Source organism: Piliocolobus tephrosceles, chromosome 10 (genome assembly GCF_002776525.5).
Source record: "Piliocolobus tephrosceles isolate RC106 chromosome 10, ASM277652v3, whole genome shotgun sequence".
NCBI classification, from domain to species: Eukaryota; Metazoa; Chordata; class Mammalia; order Primates; family Cercopithecidae; genus Piliocolobus; species Piliocolobus tephrosceles.
In genome coordinates, this window is record NC_045443.1 from 103,058,713 (window position 1) to 103,081,017 (window position 22,305).

Below are 22,305 nucleotides of genomic sequence, written 5' to 3' on the forward strand. Positions count from 1 at the left end.
AGAATATAGAAATCCTGCCTTCTGTTGTCTGGTGTGTGTGTGTGTGTTTGTGTGCATGTGCATGGGTGTGTATGTGCACTAGTGATGGAGAGATATACCTGTCCCAGGACTCAGGTTTGGTATCTCCTTGAGTTGCCATCATACAGTCCTGTTATCCTGTGTGACTGTGTAGATAAGCTTTCATGAGGAGCCTAGGCATTTTTTTTTTTTTTTTTTTTTTAACATTTCTCAACTTTTATTTTGGGTCCTTCAAGCATTTTTGCTGCTGGGTTTTGTATTTTCGGACTGTTTCACGGATCCACAGGACGTATCTTGAGACACAGGTGCAGACACCAGGCTGATCAGGCTGCCCACATGGGAAGTCTCCCCAGGAGATGATGCCATCCAGTGTTCTGTTACAGACCAGAGGGCCCCCAGAGTCACCCTCACGGGAGTCTTTGCCACCCTCTTTTGTGCTGGCACACAACATGTTGTCAGTGATCTTTCCTGGGTAGACTTGATGACACTCCTCATCTAAGCCAAGTTGGATGTTGGCACATTGTAGAGTTTTGGAGTAATTTACCTGGGGGCTGGTGGTGGTGCCCCAGCCAGACACCCGACAGGTGGTGCCAGGGGTTAGGCAGTTGTTGTGGGAAAGGGGCAGGGTTTGGATGTAGCCTGTGAGCTGGACCAGGGACTGCAGCTCCAGAAGCATGATGTCATGGTCGTGGTTCAAGTGGGTGGGGCTTCTCCGGTATGCAGGGTGGGGGATAGAGTGGACAACTTCCCTCACCTGCTCACCAGCTTCCACACGCCCTAGGGCATGCTTGCCTAGGTAAACTTTGAGCCCATCGTTCAGACAGTGTGCAGCAGTGAGGACCCATTTGGGGTGGACCAGGACTCCTCCACAGAGTAGCCACCCTTGCACTAGTAGGGCTGCCTGCCAGGGCTAAGAGTAGGGGAAGCAGGTGTAGCCACCTGGGAGAAACCCACTGGTCCCAATGGTGTTGAGAACCTTGGAAGACTCCTAGGAGATACCTCCTGACAAGGCCATGGTCAGGGATGTGATCACTAGGGCCAGGGGCCACATGGCTCCAGGATCGGGAGGGAGCCTTGGCATTTTAAAGTCACATTCACTGGTAGGGTGACCCAAAGAAGCAATGCCCCAGTACTGACTTCTGATCCCCTGTCTGAGAACCAGAGTCCTGTCCTGAGATGGAGTATCAACTATGGAACACTGGTTTCCTGTGTTAGTCACCAAGTCATAGCTCACTTTCTTGGCATGCCCTGTTTTGCCTATAGGGGACCTACTCTTGCATCTCTGAAGCTCAGTGTTCCTTTTTCCTTCTCCCCAGTTTGTCTATCATGAGTTCCAGTTAATAAGGCAAACATTGGCTTTGGCTTCTTTACAGGGCATTCTAGTGCTCTCTCTTGTCTGGTTCTACTCTTCTTCCTGGGCATATGGGATAACTTTGTTTCCCAGCCACTTTGTGCTCAGGTGTGCCACAGATTAGTTCTAACCAATGAAATGTGAATGACACCAATGCATGTCACTCATAGGCCAAAATATTTAAGAGCCAGTGTACCATCATCTAAATTCTGTCTCCTCCCTCAACATGTAGTAAGTGCTCAGAAAATGACAACCATTGTGATTATGATGCAATGGAGAAATGTGAAGACATTCCTTGCTAAAGGGATGGCTTGAGAAAATATCTGGAAGCAAGAATAGGGTTATTTGTTGCCTATTTAGAGAATGGAAAGAGTTCAGCTTAAATAGAGCAGAAGAGTGAGCAAAGTAGAAGGGAATGATGTTGAAAGTGTCTAGAACCATGAACCTGGGTTGGATTACTACCCTTCCCCCATTAGCTGTATGTCCTTGGACAAGTTAGTTAGCCTCTCCAAGGATTGGGTTCCTCATCTGTGATGTGAGGGGAATATATGATACATATACAGAGTATTCTGAGTACTAATATGGCAAAATTGCTTTATAAGCCAAACAATGTTAAAACAAACTAAACAACACCTCTCCATTACATTTTATAACATTCTAGAAGGATGAGTATGAATTTTGCCTCGAATTAGCCCATTCCTTTCATCCATCAATGCATCCTTTCATCCATCTATCCACAATATTTGAATACTCACTACATATGAAGCCCTGCAAGCAATGGTGAGTCTTGATAGAGAGAGAAAGAGAGAGAGAGAGAGAGAATGAGTGAGAGCACATGTGTGCTTATGTATGTATTAAGTTGACCTGTTAGATTGAACTGTCTCAGTTTTCCTGGAACTGAGGAGTTTCCTGAGACATGGGACTTTCATGCTAAATCCAGGAAAGTCCTAGGCAAATTGGGATAAAATGGTTATGTGAGTGTGCATTTGTGTGTGTGTGTGTGTGTGTGTGTGCTGATACTTTGAGAAATTTTGGCACTGAGATATAGGGTGATTTTGCAACAGGGAGAAACTAAAGACAGTTCATTAGGAGAATATTTCAGTAGTTTTGGTATGAGGTGATGAAGCCTAAATGGGGAGACTGGGAGAGGCAGGAATGGAAAAGAGGTTGACAGCCATCAGTGATATTTTAAGGCAAAATCCAACAGGATCTCCAAATGGATCAGAGCATCCCAGACCATTGTCTGCTTATTGCATCGAAGTGAACCATTTGTTAGCCATCAAAAGGTATTAAAGTGATACATGATTTCAAAAGTTCCTAAAGGTATGCTAAATAATTTAAAAACTAAGTTCCAATTTTCTCTCTCCTTCAAGGTTTTTGGGAAAGAAGATGGGTTGGAAATGGGAGGGGTTGGGGAGGAGGGTAGAGCCCTGGAGGAATGACTAGTACCCTGTGTTCCTCTGCCAATCCCAGCTGTGCTGATCCCTGCCTTGAGCAACAGGACACAGAGCCCTTGCCAGGATGCTGCTCTGTTCTCACTAATGGTAGCAGAGAGGCGGAGATAGGCAGGCTGCATGTCCTGTCCCTGCTCTCCCCTTTACTCCACAAAGCCTGGCTATTCCAGGCTGTGTCTGAGCATCAGACTTCAGCGCAGGATTGAGGATAACTAACAGGGAGGCCCTTTGAAATTGTGTGCTAATTATTATTAATAATATTCCCACCCTAGGAAAAAGCCCCCAGGGAGTTAAAACTCTTTATGTGCTGTTGGGCTCAATGGGAATCCCCATTTCCTAACATCAACCCTTTGTCCCAGGTAAGGCTTCTCTGAGTACATACTTCTGTTGTGTTCTCTATGTCCAACCTTCAGAAAACTTCTGCTCACACGAGCAATCCTTCCTTTCCAAGTGGACCATTTCCTTTGTCTGAATTATTGAGAGAAATTGCCCTGGAGCATTGCTGCAGTGGAAGTCCACAGTTGCCCTCAGGTATTGTGTTTTTAGCACAGCCTGGGGAAGAGTGGGGTGTGGTAGGGCTGGTTGAGTCTTAATACTCTAAGCCCCATGGTGAAGTCCATGGTGGTCCTCGGCACTCACATGAAGTATAGTTGGAGGTCCCCACACCAGTGTGAGTTGTAGCCTAGACTCTTTCATTCTTCTGATTTTCCAGTTAGTAATTGTTGGAACCCTCCCACCTCAAACACCACATACACACCCAACGCACACGCGCACACACACACACACCCTTCCCAAGAACCAATGCAAATTCTCAATTATAGTATAGTCAAATCTCAAATGGTAGCAAAGCATCTTTCCCATGATGAAGTTCCTGCCCATTTTCCTTGACTGGCTTTCAAATGATATGCTTTCAAAGCATAATCAGGAAAAGATAAGGCTTCATGCATGGTCTGCAGGACTGTTTCTGGTGATCTTCAAATTACGCCCCCATCTGCCAGGTGCGGTGGCTCATGCCTGTAATCCTAGCACTTTGGGAGGCTGAGGGGGGCAGATCACTTGAGGTCAGGAGTTTGAGACCAGCCTGGCCAACATGGTGAAATGATGTCTCTCCTAAAAATACAAAAATTAGCTGGGCGTGGGAGCATGTGCTTGTAATCCCAGCTACTCAGGAGGCTGAGGCGGGAGAATTGCTTGAACCCGGGAGGTGGAGGTTGCAGTGAGCTGAGATTGTGCCACTGCACTCCAGCCTGAGTGACAGAGCAAGACTCTGTCTCAAAAAAGAGAAACAGAAATTATGCTCCCTCTAGCCTACTGGAAATAAAAAAACATATGCCATCCTGAGCTTCACAAAGACCCAGGGGAAGCTTTGGAATTACCATTAACAAGAGCCCAGTTATATTCTTAGGGGCCATTTTCTTCCTCTCTTTCTGGAAAAGGAAGCTGATTATGTTCATTTCTCCAGCTACATAACTGGGTCCATTCACCTTTATCATCTTTATGCATATCTGACTGCAAAGAATCACAGTACTAGTCTGATTAGACACTTAGGTGTTTAGGCTTATGTTAATCATTCTTAACCTGACATAATTCCCCTAAGCCTATTAAAATGGTCACTTATGTGGCTTTAAGTTTACCAACACAATAGTTCATCTTAGTTTCAAACAACAACAAGAAAAACAATACTGATGTTCAGAGAAATGGACTCTTAATGTCTCTCAGCTAGTAAATGATTATTGATTGGAAATAATTGATCAAACACTTTTGCAAGTATCCTAAGAACCATTCTCTGTTTAACCTAGAGCAAAGAGCTCCCTATTCTTCTTGGAGCAAATAACAATTATTTTGCAAACAAGATTAGAGAAGATTTAAAAATGGGAAAATAGTTGTGTTGGAATTTGTTTTTTATTTTCTGCTCCATGAGACACTCCCCCTTCCCTAATAGGAGACACTCCCTATTCAATCTGTAAGTCAGAAAGAGAGTTCAGCTTGCTGATCTGTGAGTTATTGAAGTTTTGACTTAGAAAGGAAATCTGATCTCTGTCTAAGTGGCACTAATGTGTGGGCTGAGAGCTGCTACTGTAAATTCAGCAAGGGATTCATTAATGCTGTGAGCCTCCTGGAGCACTGTAGATGGGTGACCTCTGAAATAAAAGCATAATAAGATAAAGATAAGGCTTCATGCATGATCTGCAAGACTGTTTCTGGTGATCTTCAAGATATCTTAAGTCAGGACTATTTAGGGCTAGAAAGCCAGGAATTGGGGGTTGGGGGGAGGAGCGGGGGGAAGACCACCCAAAGTTTCAATGATATCATACAATTGATTCTTGGCTTTTAAAAACTCTTTGGAAAATCTCTCTCTTTTTTTTTTTCTTGTTCTCACATTTTTCTTTGCTGAGAAAAACAGAGTGCTGTTTTTGAAATTTTGATGATGTAGTCAACAAAGCTTGTAAATTGCTTATGGGAAGACATAGGTGGAAAATACCAGTTAGAATCCTACAGGGAGACCCAGTTGTTGGGGTGTCAGGCAGCTTTGTCAGATTCTGACTTTGACATGGGTTATGGGGTTGGGGATGTAGAGGGACAATGGGGCTGCCAGAGTAGCCTTCTTAGAGTTTCCTCTCATGATATCAAAGCTCCCCTGACCACAGGATATATTGTTTTTATTGCAAATTGACTTTGTGAGTTTGAATTTCAAGTCAACTAAGCCATGCACCCCTTAACAAGGGGATACATTCTGAGAAATGTGTTGTTAGGTGATTTGATTTGTTTTGCAAACATAATAGAGTGTATTTACACAGACATAGATGGCATAGTCTAGTCTATTATACACTTAGGCTATATGATATGGCCTATTGCTCATAGGCCACAAATCTGTAGAGCATATTACTGTATTGGACACTATAGGCAACTGTAACACAATAGTAAGTATTTGTGTATGTAAACATAGAAAAGGTAAAGTAAAAATATAGTATAAAAGATAAAAATTATATACCTATTTAGGGCATTCCCCATGAATAGAGCTTGCAGGACTGGAAGTCACTCTGGGTGAGTCAATGAGTGAGTGGTGAGTGAATGTCAAGGCCTAGGACATTACTGTACACTACTGTAGACTTTATAAACACTGTACACTTAGGCTACACTCAATTTTTTTTTTTTTTTTTGAGACGGAGTCTCGCTCTGCTGCCCAGGCTGGAGTGCAGTGGCCGGATCTCAGCTCACTGCAAGCTCCGCCTCCCAGGTTCACGCCATTCTCCTGCTTCAGCCTCCCGAGTAGCTGGGACTACAGGTGCCCGCCACCTCGCCCGGCTAGTTTTTTGTATTTTTTAGTAGAGATGGGGTTTCACCGTGTTAGCCAGGATGGTCTCGATCTCCTGACCTCGTGATCTGCCCGTCTTGGCCTCCTAAAGTGCTGGGATGGCTACACTCAATTTTTATAAAAATATTTTATTTCTTCAATAATAAATTAACCTTAGCTTCCTGTAGCTTTTAAATTTATAAACATTTAAATTTTTGAAAACTTTTTGACTCTCTCATAACACAGCTTAAAATGCAAAAACATTGTACAGCTGCACAAGACTTTTCTTTATATCCTTATTCAATAAAGTTTTTCTATTTTTGATTTTTTAACTTTTAAAACTTTTTTTTTATTAAAAACTTGAGACATAGGTACAAACATTAGAGCAGGCCTGCACAAGGTCAGAATCATCAAGACATCACTAAGCAATAGATATTTTTCAGTCCCCTTATAATCTCATGGGACCACTGTTGTATTTGTGGTACATTGTTGACCAAAACAGTGTTATGTGTTGTATTGTGAGAGTAGGTTTGTTATTGTCTTAGTCCTTTTTCTGCTGCAATAACAAAATATCAGACTGGGTAATTTATAAAGAAAAGAGATTTATTTGGCTTATCATTCTGGAGCTTGGGAAGTCTAAGATTGAGGGGTTGCATCTGGTGAGGGCCTTATTGCTGCATCAAAACATGGCAGAAGACATTACATGGCAAGAGAACAAATGTGTGTGAGAGATAAATGTGGGCCAAACCTCATCCTTTTACCAGAAACCCACTCCCATGCGAACTAACCCACTATTGTGATAACTGCATTAATTTATTCATGGGCTACTCACCTCTTAAAAGTCTCACCTCTCAATACAGTTATAATGGAAATTAAATTTCAACATGGGTTTTGGAGGGGACATTCAATCCATGGCATTTCCACTCCTGATCCCCCAAAACTCATACCCTTCTGACATACAAAATACATGCATTCCATCTCAAAGGTCCCAAAAGTTTTAACTCATTTCAGCAACAACTTTAGTCTAGAGTCTCATCTAAATCAGATATAGGTGAGACTCAAGACGTGATTCATTCTGAGTCAAATTTCCTCCTGTTGTGAGCCTGTGAACTAAAAACATGTTGTCTACTTTCAAAATACAATGGTGGGACAGGCATAGGAAAGACATTCCCATTCCATTCCAAAAGGGGGAAATAGGCAAGAAAAGGGGTAACTGAACCCAAGTAAGTCCAAAACCTAACAGAAAACAACATTTTCCCTGGAGAATGTTGGGTAATCATACCCTTTGACTTTGTATTCTACATCCTGGCCACACTGGGGTGCGGGTTTAGCCCACAAGGCCTCAGGCAGCCCTGCCCCCATGGCTTTGCTAGGCTCAGCTCATATTTGAGCTCTCTTTGGTCGGGGTCTTGTGCCTGCAGCTTTTTAAGGCAAGCATTGCATGCTGGTAGTGCTACAGTTCTGGGGTCTCTGAGGTGGTTTTGTTCCCATGGCTCCACTGGGCATTGCCTTAGTGAGGACTCTCTGTGGTAACTTTGACACCATATTTCTGCTTGGCATTGCTCTAGTAGGAACTCTCTGCTGTAGCTGTGCCCAAGTGACAAGCCTCTACCTAGTCCCCCCTAGATGGAGGCCACCATGGCTTCGTAGCTCATCCACTCTGCACATCTACAGAATTAGCACCATGAGGATGCAACCAGGATTTAATCCTTGAGTCCTCTAGGGCTGTGGCTTGAGACATACTAAGGCCCACTTGAACGATGGCTGGAGTGGCTGAGGGATGCTAAGGGAATGTGGGGAGCAGAGTCCTGAGGCAGCCCTGGATAGTGAGCCCGTGGAAGATGTCCTGGGCTTGTCCCCTGAAACCATTCTTCCTTCCTAGAGCTTTGCCTGTGATGGGAAGGGCAGCTTCAAAAATGTTTGAAATGTCTTTGGGGTCTTTCTTCCATCATCTTGATGAATAGTACCTGGCTCCTTTCTAGCTATTTTAATCTCTTGAGCAAACAGTCTCTTGGCCACACCCTTATTTTTCTTTCTCTGACATGCTTTTTAATCTTTACATGGCCAGGCTTTGAATGTTCTGAATCTTTTTGTTCTGCCTCTATCTTATTTTATTGATTTTTATTTTTTGAGATGGAGTCTCACTCTGTCGCCCAGGCTGGAGTGCAGTGGCGTGATCTCGGCTCACTGCAACCTCCGCCTCCTGGCTTCAAGCGATCCTTTTGCCTCAGGCTCCTGAGTAGCTGGGACTACAGGTGTGCGCCACCATGCCCGGCTAATTTTTGTATTTTTAGCAGAGATGGGATTTCACCATATTGGCCAGGCTGGTCTCGAACTCCTGACCTTGTGATCCACCCTCCTCAGCCTCCCAAAGTGCTGGGATTACAGGGGTGAGCCACTGTGTCTGGCCGCCTCTATTTTAAAGTTCATCTTTATTTCTTTCCTCTCACATCTCACTGTATATGGTTAAAAGTAGCCATGCAGCAGCCTGTCAGCCTGAATGCTTTGCTGCATAGATATTTCTTCCACTAGATATTCTAGTTGATCTCTCTTAAGTTCTGCATTTTGTAAAGACCTAGGACATGGACACAATTTGGCTAAGTTATTTGCTACTGCATAACAAGGATGGCCTTTACTTCAGTTTTCAACATGTTGTTCCTCGGTTCTGTCGGATACCTCATCAGAATGGCCTTTACTATTCGTATTTCTATCAACATTTTGGTCATGACCACTTAAGTAATTTCTAAGACATCTCGGAATTTTTTTGGTCTTCTTATCTTCTTCAGAGCCCTCACTGAAATTGCCCTTAACACTTTATTCATAGCAATCTAGGATTTTTCTAGCCTGCTCCTCCAAATTCTCTCAGCTTCTACACATAACCCAGTTCCAAAGCTGCTTCTACATTTTCAGGTATTTGTTAAGAGTAACAGCTCCATTTCTCTGTACCAATTTTCTGTCTTAATTTGTTTTCTCCTACTATAACAGAATATCGAAGACTAGGTAGTTTATAAAGAACAGAGACGTATTGCTTACAGTTCTGGAGGGTGGGAAGTGTAAGGTGGAGGGACTCATATCTCGCAAGGGTGGTCATGCTGCATCATCCCATGGTAGAAGGCAGAAGGGCAAGACAGCATGAGGGAGAGGAGAGAGACAGGGAAAGAGAGAGAGATAGAGAGAGAGAAAAAACAAGAGAGAGCTGAACACACTTTTATAACTGCTTCGGCTTTAATGTCATTCCAAATCTCATGTTGAAATTTATTGCCATTCTAACAATATTCAGAGGTGGGACTTTAAGAGGTGATTAGGTCATAAAGACCCAATCAATGGGGTGAATGAATCTTGCAGTGGTTGGAACTTTGATGTCTTTCATTGAGCTCCCTGATGCTGAGTTTATAATTTTATTTTCTAGGACTAAGAAACTCTTCTTAGGTGCCCAAATTGGAAAAAAAAATGTATATGGTTGATGGAAATCTTTTTTTACTAGCACTGCTTTTTACCTCTCTGTTCTTGTCATATTTGTTGTCTATCAGGAAGAGAAAATTCATGGGGAAGTGGACAAGCATAGGTGCTGAAATAAGCCCTTTCCTTAAGCAGGCCATGGGGACTGAGAAGTTCAGTTCAAAAAGGAGCACTATAAACCTCCAATAGTCCTCATTTCTTAATGCTTATAAGAAAATCTGAAATATTCAGACTCCAAAATCTTTTTTCTAAGATATTACTTGGCCAAAGCAAAATTTTAAATAACCTTAAATCAATCTCTCTCTTTAGACCCTGCTGAATCACAATTTTAACCTAATAATAGCCTTTATGCTACTACTCTTCCCAAATCCTATACTCTTCCATTTCCTTTGGCCTCATTTATCCCTCTGATTTGTTCTTCCTCCCTCTAGGCTCTCCTGCATCAACTTAAGCTCCATTGTCTCTTGGAGTTAAATCTCCCTCAGAGCAGACAGAACCCTTATCTATTGACTTCAAGCCCTGGTCTCAGTTTTAGCTGAGAGCCATTGTCAAAAGACTTTTCAAAGCCCAGACAGGATGGGGAGAAATTTGCAGAGGAATGGCTGGGCGCAGTGGCTCACACCTGTAATCCCAGCACTTTGGGAGGCCGAGGCGGGCGGATCATGAGGTCAGGAGATGAGACCATCCTGGCTAACACAGTGAAACCCTGTCTCTACTAAAAGTATGACAAATTAGCCAGGCGTGGTGGTGGGCGCCTGTAGTCCCAGTTACTCGGGAGGCTGAGTTGGGAGAATGGCCTGAACCCGGGAGGCGGAGCTTGCAGTGAGCAGAGATTGTGCCACTGCACTCCAGCCTGGGTGACAGAGTGAGACTCTGTCTCCAAAAAAAAAAAAAAAAGAAATTTGCAGGGAGCTTAAAATTATCTTATAAATGTATAATACAGGACTCACTAATCTTATCAATAAGTTCATGTGCTAGTTGCTAGTGGTAATCTTATATGCTAAGGACTGGGTAGAAAGAGCAGGGTGTGAAGCTCTCAAGAATGATTTAAAGGACCCTGGCTTTTACAGAAAATCAGAGGGCCTTAGAAAAGCTGTAAATGTTCAATAAGCTCTTTTGTAGTCTAACCCAAAGCCTTCTCTATGAAGGCAGATTAGACTCTAATCCACTTGGAAGCAAGGAAAGGATGAGTTCTTTGGAGACTTCAGAGATAGTTCTTGATATCTTTAGACACCATTCAGGAGAAGATCCTGAAGCAGATGCATTCCTGGCTCTCCTTTAACTTTTCACAAATAAATATTGCCAAGTCAGAAGTTGGGTATTTAACACATAAGAATAGACCAGAATAGGAAATGACTCTACTGCCAGAACTCCCAATTCCTTGCTGAGTGCTTTGAAAAGAGCTTAGGACAAAAGCAAAGTGGAAATCTGCATCAGTTTATGGCCTTACCAATAAAACATCTGGATGCTCCCACATTAGTCATTCAACTCCAAAGGAGGGAGTCTCTTAATAAAGATAGTAGTACATATTAAAAAAAAAAAAAAAAAAAAAGACATTGCAAAAAGAATTGCCCTGTCTTGGCTAAAAAACAACAGAGAAAATACAGTCTTCCTTTGGTATCCATGAGGAATTGGTTTCAGGATACAAAAATTTGCAGATGCTCAAGTACTCAGTATAAAGTGGTGTAGTAATTGCATATAATCTACATATAACCTCCTATATACTTTAAATAATCTCCAGATTACTTAGAATACCTGAAGTAGTTCGTTTTCACACTGCTGTGAAGAACTTCCTTGAGACGAACTTCCTTGAGACTGGGTAATTTGTAAAGGAAAGAGATTTTATTGATTCACAGTTCCACATGACTGGAGAGGCCTCAGGAAACTTACAATCATGGCAGAAGGCAAAGGGGAAGCAAGCACTTTCTTCACAAGGTGGCAAGAGAGAGAAGAAAGCCAGCAAAGGAGAAATGGTCAACACTTGTAAAATCATCAGCTCTCATAAGAACTCACTCACTATCATGAGAACAGCATGGGGGAAATCGCCATTGTTATCCAATCACCTCCCCCTAGGTCCCTCCCTTGACACATGGGGATTACAATTTGAGATGAGATTTGGGTGAGGACAAAAGGTCAAACCATACTATTTCACCCCGGCCCCTCCAAAATCTCATGTATTTCTCACATTTCAAAACAGTCATGGCTTCTGAACAGTCCTCCAAAGTCTTAACTCATTCCAGGATCAACCCAAAAGTCCAAGTTCAAAGTATTATCTGAGACAAGGCAAGTCCCTTCCACCTATGAGCCTATAAAATCAAAAGCCATTTAGTTACTTCCTAGATACAATGGCATTACAGGCATTGGAAAATGCTTCTATTCCAAATGGGAGAAACTGGCCAAAACAAAGGGGCTACAGGCTCCATGCAAGTCTGATAGCCAACAGGGAATTGATTAAATCTTAAAGCTCCAAAATAATCATTTTTGATTCCATGCCTCACATCCAGGGCATGCCAATGCAAGGGGTGGGCTTGCATGGCCTTGGGTAGCTCATTCATGGGCTGGTGTTCACTGCCTGCAGCTTTTCCAGGTACATGGTGCAAGCTGTTGGTGCATCTACCACTCTGAGGCCTGGAGAATGGTGGCCCTCTTCTCACAACTTCACTAGGTAGTGTCCCAGTGAGGATTCTGTATGGGGACTCCAATTCCCCATTTCTCTTTTGCACTGCCCTAGCAGAGGTTCTCCATGAGGGCTCTAGCCCTGCAGCAGACTTCTGCCTGGACATCCAGGAATTTCCATACAGTTTCTGAAATCTAGGCAGAGGTTCCCAAATTTCAATTCTTTGGTTATTTATTTATGTATTTATTTTTTTACTGAACTTTCACACCTCTTATAAGCATGAATAAAGAGACCTAAGGAAAGGGAAAAAATTCAAAATCCAGAATTCCCTTGAAATGAAGATCTACTGGTCTCTTTTTCCTAGAGGACACATCAATGAGACAATAAATAAATAAATAACCTTTATATAATAGGTGAAGGCAATAAGCAGTAAAACAAGGAAACAAGGTCATCAAAATTGAACAAATTTTGCGAAGACTCTAACACATTTTATAGCTTTTGAGAACCATTTACACATACTACAATCTTCTTTTTCCCTTAACAAAAACATATCTTATTAACTTGCATAAAAACATGTACCTCTCTGCTAAGATTATTCCTAATAATCTTCATGGATGAAGCTGGAAACCATCATTCTGAGCAAACTATCGCAAGGACAGAAAACCAAACACTGCATGTTCTCACTCATATGTGGGAATTGAACAATGAGAACCCATGGTCACAGGGTGGGGAACATCACACAATGGGGCCTGCCAGGGGATGGGGGGAGGGGGAGGGATAGCATTAGGAGATATACCTAATGTAAATGATGAGTTAATTGGTGCAGCACACCAACATGGCACATGTATACCATGTATATATATGTAACAAACCTGCGCGTTGTGCACATGTACTCTAGAACTTAAAGTAAAATAATAATTAAAAAAAATAAAAAAGAGAATAGCAAGCAATTTAGACAATGCCATGAAGGCCACTGCAGGGTACCAGAATTACACCCCAAAATATGTTACTTTGGCTTAAGAATTATCTTGAGTTGAAGGAAACTGAGAAATAGCAGGCACAGGAAGAATTCTCTGCTCTTCCCTTTTTTGCTTAAAAGCAGGACTTACATTTCCCTTTGTAAAATTGACATAAATTTCTATTTGTAAAGGTGTTCCCTTCCCCTGTATTAGGAAGAGAAGGATGACTCTCTTCATAACCAACCTTATGAAACAACCCTTATTTACCATAGATGTTCTAGTCCCCTTCCCACAATTTACTGCCCCTAGGAGCCCAAACCCCAACTTTCCTTTGTCTTGTTACTTCTCTCACACAGGATTTATTGCCCATTGTTAAAATGCTATATAAGCCCCCAGGGCTAACTGCTTCTTTGGGGTCTTCACTTCTTTTCTAAAAATGCCTCTGTGTACATAAACATTAAAATATTAATATCAAATAAAATTTGTGTGGCTTTTTCTTCGTTTAATCTGTCTTTTGTCAGATGAATTCACAAGTCCCACTCACAGTACCTGGGAGTAGAGAAAAAGGTTTTTTTTTTTTTTCTCCTCTAAGCCAAGAAGATGATGAAATTGGACAAGTGGTGGGTTCAGAACAGATCTGGTTTAGACATCATATTGGACTCTGGAGGAAGAACATGTGTTGTTTTAGGAGAAGAAGGTCATATCTAAATCCCTGAAGACCTCTCTTAGATTTTTAATATTAATAAAAAGATCTGGAGAAGTAAACAAAGAAATCACAAACTTAGGTCATTTGATTAACAACTCCATGTCTGGTTCTGTGAACTCTTCAGATTGTGAGATGGGATCTGTTCTTTTAGTGTAACCTGGATGCCCTTGGATCCTGACTGAGAAGTGAAGAACAAACTGACCATAATCCTGGTTTAGTATTTGTCTGTGTGGCAGGGTTCACATGTGTGATCTCTGGAGTCATAAATGCTGTTGCTCAGCAGCTGTTCCATTAAATGTTCTAGCAAAAGGAAGTCAGAAAGAACTGGAAAATCTGACCCTTTCAGAGGTTGAAACAACCACCTTAGATGCAATTATTGATGGAATCTTAATATGCAATTATGACACCTCTAACAGTGGTAAAGATCGGACTGATTTCATCCTCAGAAATCAATGGTTTATCCTTCAACTGAGGCTGAAAAATGACCTCAGGAGGGGCTGAGAACAGAAATCTCCTTACCTCATATTCAGGCTGGGTGCTGAGAACCAAACACACCTTACTCTGCATTAACATGACATTGTGCTATTCTTGCGTCTTCATTAGAGTGGGTTACAGAGGCAGATGTTGATTATTAAAACTTCCTGAAGATTCTTCACCTCTCTTGCTTTGAAATTGTCACCTTGCTGTTTCCATCAATTCTGAACTGTCGTACCATGAACCTTACCCAATCCTAATCAAATCTCTGCTTTGAAAGCCCACCTTAAATCAAACCTCCAATTCTTAATAAATTCTGACCTCACTTTCTTCCTGCAAGACACGGCCGCAGCTTTGCTAGGTGGTATTGTTACAGTAGATAGATAGTTAGGTAATGGTGAGTAGAGCAGGAGAGCCTAGATAGTCAGGTAATGGTGAGTAGAGCAGGAGAGTCCCGCGAACTCCCAGCCCAAGAATGTCAGGTGACCATCAGGTGATGGTTAGGCGGTTGTTAAACTGTCTCTAAAATGGTAATTGGTCCCAGCCAACGCCAGGGGAAGGCTGTCTCCCAGTAGACAGAAAACACCTGAAGCTGGTGATCAGCTGCTTCGGGATAAAACCTCAGGAGCTGGGCGTGGGGGCTCAAGCATGCGCACTAAGAGGCAAAATGGTGGCGTTTACCTGGTATTTGACCTTCCTCTAGGAACGCTTGACTGGTAAGTGAAGAACGCCGCATATAAGCATGTGCACAACTAAAGTAAACACACTGCACATGCAGCACCCGCAAGGGCTGTCAGGCCATTATGCCTGCAGAATGCCAGCGTATAAAACCTCAAGTCAAACTGCAGACTTGAATCTCTCAAGTGGCCCCCTTGGCCCTCTTCCAAATGTACTTTACTTTCTTTCACTCCTGCTCTAAAACTTGCCTCAGTCTCTCATGCTGTCTTGCCTTTTCCTTTGCCCTATGTCAAATTCTTTCTTCTGAGGAGGCAAGAATTGAGGCTGCTGCAGACTCGTATGGATTCGCTACTCCTAACAGTGTTTCCTTCACTGCAGTAAGCGGTGAACTCAGCTTTGTCTTATCAAGAGGTTGTGTCTGTGATATTAGTGGAGCCAGCCTTTGACAGATGCTACAATTGGTTTAAAGGAGAAGTCAAACCACAAAGAGTTTTATAGATCAAAAATAAAGAAATAAGTTCGCAAGTGACTGCAAAACCGGCTTTATTGTCGGGGGAAGAGACAGGTTGTCTCTCTAACAGACAATTTATTTGCATATCTATAGACAAAATTACTGTATGTAAGTACTATAATTACTACAGTACTTAGATAGATGACTGTAACTTTATTAGGCAGTAATACAGTTACAGAGCTCCCATAGAATCAGAATTAGATTATCTGGAAGTGTATACCCTAGACAATGCATAGTTTTCCATTGAAGCATAAATTTTTCCCTAAACTAGGTGCTGGGTATGCTGTTCTAGGGGATTTCCCAGACATTATTGCATTTAATCTTTACCACACCCTACAAGATGAATATTACAATTTCCTTTCTTTCAAAATGAAGAAACTGAGGCTTAGTGAGGTTTTTTAAAAACCACAAAAATGCTCTCATATGTGTAATATATTTTGGTTAATGCAAACATCGTATACAGAAAGGAAAAACCAAAAATCTTTGCATGGCAAGGAGAGAAAAGGATTACTGCGTGTCATATGGCTGGGTGCTATCCAGTACTTTAATTTGGGTTCTTTAAGTTCATAGTAGTACGCATCTTTCACTGTCTTTGAGCCATTTTATAACTCTGTAAATAAAAAAAGAAACCATAGTAATGTAAATGATTCTCATCCACAGTCAATGCAAATGAATGTTTGGTGGAGAAAACCAGTCTTGCATCTATTAACAAATGCATTTCCTCATTGCTGGGCATTTCTGATTGCCTACATATGTGTCTGCTCTTTGAATTCTCCTTTGAACCAGTTTAACACCTTAGGGTTTCCTCATTAATTGGTGAATAAAATAAAACCTTTGACATGTTCATTTTCTATGTGTATGACAGTCATGATTTTTACTCTTTAAGAAAATGTCTTTTAAAAAACAGTCAGAAATGACTTTAGCTCTGGGGCCACTTAATGTTTGGGGCCATAGGGAAGGTTAGCAGCTAATCTAAGGCTCTCCCTGCTCTGAAATTATTAGATTTTATGACCAAATACCTGACATTCCTTGAGTTGCATGTTAAGCCATCTATTGTTTTCTTTTCAGAGCTATCTGATAGCACAGGCTGTCTGTGAAATACAGTCTGAGCAATTAGGCCTAGCTAACGTCTTCCTGACTGAAATGCCAGTACAAATATCTGACAGAAGCAAGTGATTGAAAATAAATAGGAGCCAATTAATGGGAACTAATTTGGTATTACAATGGGAATAGGTGACCTAATGCATTCTAATTCCTGTTAAATGTGACTAATTCCAGTTAGTGTTTGAATTTCAGATACAGTTAACTTTAACCACTTGAGTCCTTGGAAGTTTCACAGTTATCACTAGTTATGCTGTAGAGATGTCTAGATCTTCATATGTTACCCTTGGGGCCTTTGTGACCTTGTAACACCTGCTTCACCCTCCTGAGACCTGCATCATTTATTACTTATATAGTGTATTAAAGCTGAAATTCTTAGGTTAAAGGCATCAAAAAACTCAGATGTTTTCCAAAAATAGAGTATTAATCAGGGTCTTCTTTGCTGCAAGTGACAGAAAAGTCAAACTAATTTAAATAAATAAATAAATAAAAGACTTTGTTGGGTCACATGGCAACAGTCCAGGGGCAATGTGAGTTCAGATATAGCTAGATCCAGGGGCTCTAAACATGTCTTCAAGACCTTATATTTCTCCTTCTCTGTGTTCTACTTCCTTTGGGTTGATTTCCTTGCTGATGGCCCTCCTCTGCTGATGGCCTTTGGTTATTCCTGGCTTACAGGGTTGCTTCCCCAAGACCCGTGGAAAAGAGTCTGGTTCTCACCAACTCTTTCTGGTTGTTCAAACAAAAGACTCAGGATTGGGTCCAATTGGACTGATTGCGATGGCTTGGGTTACGTGTCCATCTCAAAACCAATTGCTGTGTCTAGGAGGATGTGATGTTCTGATTGGTTAGGTTTGGGTCACATGTCCAGGATTATAGCCCTTCGTTGAACACCCATCCCTGTGTTCCACCCAAAGCACAAAGAATGAGAGTGGAGGAGGGGAGGCTCCCCCGAGGAAAATCCAGGGAACTCGGCTGTGGGAAGCCCAAAACACCATGTAAGCCAAAAAAAAAAAAAATTCTAAGGCCCCCCCAACCATCTGAATGGACCCCTCCTCTTGGCCAAGGGCATTCCAGCGTTGACCTGAAAATCTGGTTCAGGCCATGATGGAAGAGGAATTGGACATGCTTCATTATACCCCTCCAGCATTAACATCAACGCAGACCTTAAGTTTGATAAGAAACATTTGCAATCTATTCTCTCTGAAACCTGCTACCTGGAGGCTTTATCTGCTTGATAAAACCTTGGTCTCCACAACCCTTTATCATAACCCACACATTCCTTTCTCTTTCAACCAACTGCCAATCAGAAAATATTTAAATCTACCTCTGACCTGGAAGCCCCCACCTTTTGAGTTGTCCTGCCTTTCTAGATCATACTGATGTATATCTTACATGCACTGATTGATGTATTATGTCTCCCTAAAAATATGTGAAAGCAAGCTGTGCCCCAGCCACCTTTGGGCACATGTTCTCAGGACCTCTGGAGGCTGTGTCATGGACTCGTCTTAACCTTGGCAAAGTAGATTTTCCAAATTGATTGAAACTTGTCTCAGATACTTTTTGGTTCACACTGCATAGAAATTGTAGTATCACATGTTCACTGAAGCCCTCAGGTTAAAACTCTTGTCAAATGGCCATACTTCTTGAGGGGTCTCTCTGGGGAACAACTGTGTTGTTAATTGGTATTCAAAAACATCCATTTATTTGATCAATTAGCACTTACGGAGAAGTTCCTATGAGACTGACCCTAAACTTTATGTTAGGGATGCAGACATAAAAACTATATCACTACTGTCAGAGCATAACATTATTGCCATTTTATTATCAGGGTCCCTGGTCACTGGACAACCAAGTGAAAGCAGAGGAAAATCTTTAGGTGAGATTCTACAGGTGAGATTCAGAGGAAAATCTTCAGGTGAGATTCTACAGAATGTGAAGGAGATGTTTAGATGTATTGGATGCAATCTATTCATATTACGTTATTTGCATTTGCCATGTATTTCCAAAGTTATTTCTCACCTAGTACCTCCCTACCATCTCTTGTTCATTTGTAAGCAATCTGTGGTTGTTAAGATTGTCATAATGAAATACTTCTGACAGGGTCATTTTTGATCTGTCCATTTTGACCCATGCTGCCTGTTTATAGTGTGGAGAGTGAGCTGATACAGCATCTTCAACAAGCCATTGACTGCCTAGCGAATCACTCCATTATCACTCACCTTGAAAATTGTTCTCAGTGTGTTTATCATACCATTAAAAAATACATGGTCAAAAAAATTCCATTAGAAGAAATGAACGTGTTGTTCATTGTTGGATAAGCAATTGTTTTGGTAACGTAAGAGTTGTACATGGTAAGACTCAGGTCTTGCTGTGATAAATGCTAGGAATAAAGGCTACATTGGACCCTGAAATTCTATAGAGGACCCCAAGATAGGCTGATGGTTGGAGAATTCCGTGAAGGCACTGGAGACAATGTTTGAAGGATAAAGGGGAATGGATCAGGTGGAGGATGTGGAGATATGTTGGGAACAGGAAATTCCTTGTGTTGGGAGATGGTGAAGTTGTTAGAAGATGGCAACATTGATATTTAAGAATGTAATTGATACTTTGCTAAATGACTGATATGAATCAGGTCGTTTAGTACTTACAGCAATTCAATAAAGTAAAAATTATTGTTATTACCATTTTCCAGATGGGGAAACGGACTTCCTAGCTTCCCCACCCCCTTCCCCTAACCTATACACGAAAATTAAGTAAATTGCTCAAAGTTACACAGCTAGAAGAGGCTGAGCCAGGATTTAAAACCAGAGGTCCTGTTATATTACAAGGAAGGGTTTCTGGAGAGGGAAAAAAAGGGCTGGAGCTCAGGGAGGTAGGGGAAAAAGTGTGTGAGCCAAGACTGAAAAAGTAGTTGGGGGGTCAGGCAATGGAGGGCCTTGCAGGCCTAGGGCTATGTGAGGCCATCGAAGGACTATGATGTGACTCGATTTATGTTTATAAGATCACTCTAGCTGCTGGGCTCAGAATTGACTGTAGAGGGCAAGACTTGAAATAGGCAGACTGGTTAGGAGGCTGCAGCAGTAGTCCAGGCAAGAGCTGAAGATCACTGGACTAAGGTGTGGCAGTAAAAATAGACATAAATGGATAGACTTAAGAGACATTTAGGGGATAAAATTTCCTGGATTTGGTGATTGGTTATGGGAGGAAGGTGAGGGTAGCATCATGGGTGACACCCAGAGAACTGGTTGATGGAACTGAATGGATAGTGATACCATCCACTGAGTTGGGGAGACAGAACGAAGCCATGTTGGGGTGTGGGCTTGGGCAGACAAGATGTTGGATTAAATCAGAGACACAATGAGTTTAGGTTCCTTTGAGATGTAATGTTGGCAGTTGTAGATGTTTGTCTGGAACTCAGAGAGAGGCCACAGAACGTAGATGCACATTTGAGTGCTGTATTAGATTCTTAGGGCTGTTGTGACAAATTACCACAAACTTGGCAGCTTAAAACAACAGAAACTTATTCTTGCACAGTTCTGGCAGCCAGCAGTCCAAAATCAATGTGTTGGCAGAGTTGGTTCTCTCTGGAGGCTGCAACGGCGAATGCATGCCATGACTCTCTCTTAGCTTCTGTTGGCTCCTGGCAACCCTTGGCATTCCTTGGCTTGGGGCTGCTTGACTCCAGTCTGCTGCCTTCATCTCCACATGGCCTTCCGCTCTGTGTGTGTCAGTATCTCCTCCTTTCCTTTCTCTTACAGGAACTCTCTGTTGGATTTAGGGTCCAACCTAAACCTAAGAGGATCTCATCTTGAGATCTTTAGCTTAATTTCATCTCCAAATAACCTATTTCCAAATGAGGTCACATCAACAGGCAATGGTTCACATTTGGACACATCTTTTTGGGACCACTCTTCAATCTATTAGAGGTGCTATCAATTTAAAGATGTCATCCAAATCCTGGAGCATGCATGCAATTTTTTCAAGCGACAATGTAGAGGAGAAGAATAGAAGGCCCAGAGCAGAGTCTTGGAGAACTGCATCATTTAATGGTTGCATAATGGTGGACAAGTCTACAAAGTGGAATAAGAAAAGAGCCCAGAATGGTAGAAAGAACTCCAGAAAGTAGAAGTCAGGAGAAGAATGCATTTCATGATGGAAGGAGGAAGCAGTGCTTACAAATGATCACCAAAGTGCTAGGTACTTGCTTATAGTATTATTGATGATTGGCCTTTAATGTTGCTAATCTAGGGCTAATATATGATTTTAGTCTTTTTCAATTAAAATTTAACCAGAACACCAGACAGAATGTTAACTTTGTAGAAAGTTCAGTAGAACATATATAATTGGCAAAAAAAATTTTCTGGAGTTTCATTTTCCTTTTTTTTTTTTTTTCTTGAGACAGCATGTCACTCTGACACCCAGGCTGGAGTGCAGTGGCTGCACATGGCTCACTGCAGCCTCAACCTCCTGGGCTCAAGTGACCCTCCTGCCTCAGGCTCCCAGGGAGCTGGGGCTACAGATGTGTGCCACCATACCCAGCTAATTTTTAAATTTTTTGTAGACACAGCGTCTTGCCCTGTTGCCCAGGCTAGTCTCAAACTCCTGGGCTCAAGCAATCCTCCAACCTCGGTCTCCCAAAGTGCTGGGATTGCAGGTGTGAACCACTATGCCCAGCCTTACTTTCCTTTTTGGTGAAGAGAATCCAAATAGCTTATCACCTGCATCTTCACAACTAAGGTTTAATTTTTATGTAGGAAGTCAACTTATCCTTCAATCCTGGAGTGAACTACAATGTAGTCCTGAATCTTGACTTTACAATTATGCTTTAGAAATAATGCCCTCCTTTTGGTACTTTTGTGGCACAATGATATTACCAGAGAGAAGATAAATATATGTATTGTGGACTCAGTAAAAGACATAGCACTATGTTCCTTTTGAGATAGCACATTGGGCAAAAATGCTTTGGCAAAAACTAATTCACTGTAAAACCAAACGAAATTCCTGGCTGCCTGAACCAGTTGAAAACTGGTTCTAGCTTTATGTAGGGACCCTTCCTCTCTACATATATACAGGTGCCTCCAGGTTTTTACTGAAGTGTTTTCCTGGATATGGAGGGACCAGATGAGGGTGAAGCCTTCTAGGTGGAGCAACGATGGGGCTGGGGTACCCCATGGGTGAACAGGGAACAAAATCCATCTGACAGTGTCTGTGTAGGAAGTGAAAGTTGAGAGAAGTGAGTCGGATTCTGGGAGTCCTTGAATACCAAGTTCAGGACCTCCCAGTGGAAACAGTGGAATCTGTCCCAGAACGAAAAACTCTTTTCTCCACTTCTGTGGCTGTGATTCATCCTTGGTTTTCATTGCAAGTGCAGTAATCCAGGCTGTAGTTATTTGTGTTCCCACTGGGCTCATTTGGGAGTTTCTCTGGATTGAGGTCAGATTTTCATAAATCAACCTGGAATGCCTTGGCTAGATATTGGGAGGAGTAGCTCAGGTGAAAAAAATAAAAACAAAAAACAGCAAGATCTGGGGTCTCCTGCTGCTACAGGCACCGTGAGGTCTACTCCCAGCAGCCATGGACTTTGCAACACGTGGTGGGTGGGGCCTGTGTCAAATGGGCCCCAATGGCGAGAACCTGATCACAAGGGACCAGGGGGCTCATGTTCATCCTTTGTTGATT

The 22,305-nt window shown here is 42.1% G+C and overlaps 1 pseudogene; it reads right to left on the bottom strand.

Annotated features, from left to right (window-relative positions):
- Nucleotides 1-235: 235 nt before the first annotated feature.
- On the bottom strand, nucleotides 236-1,069 carry LOC111540641 (annotated as a pseudogene).
- Between the last annotated feature and the right edge of the window lie 21,236 nt (nucleotides 1,070-22,305).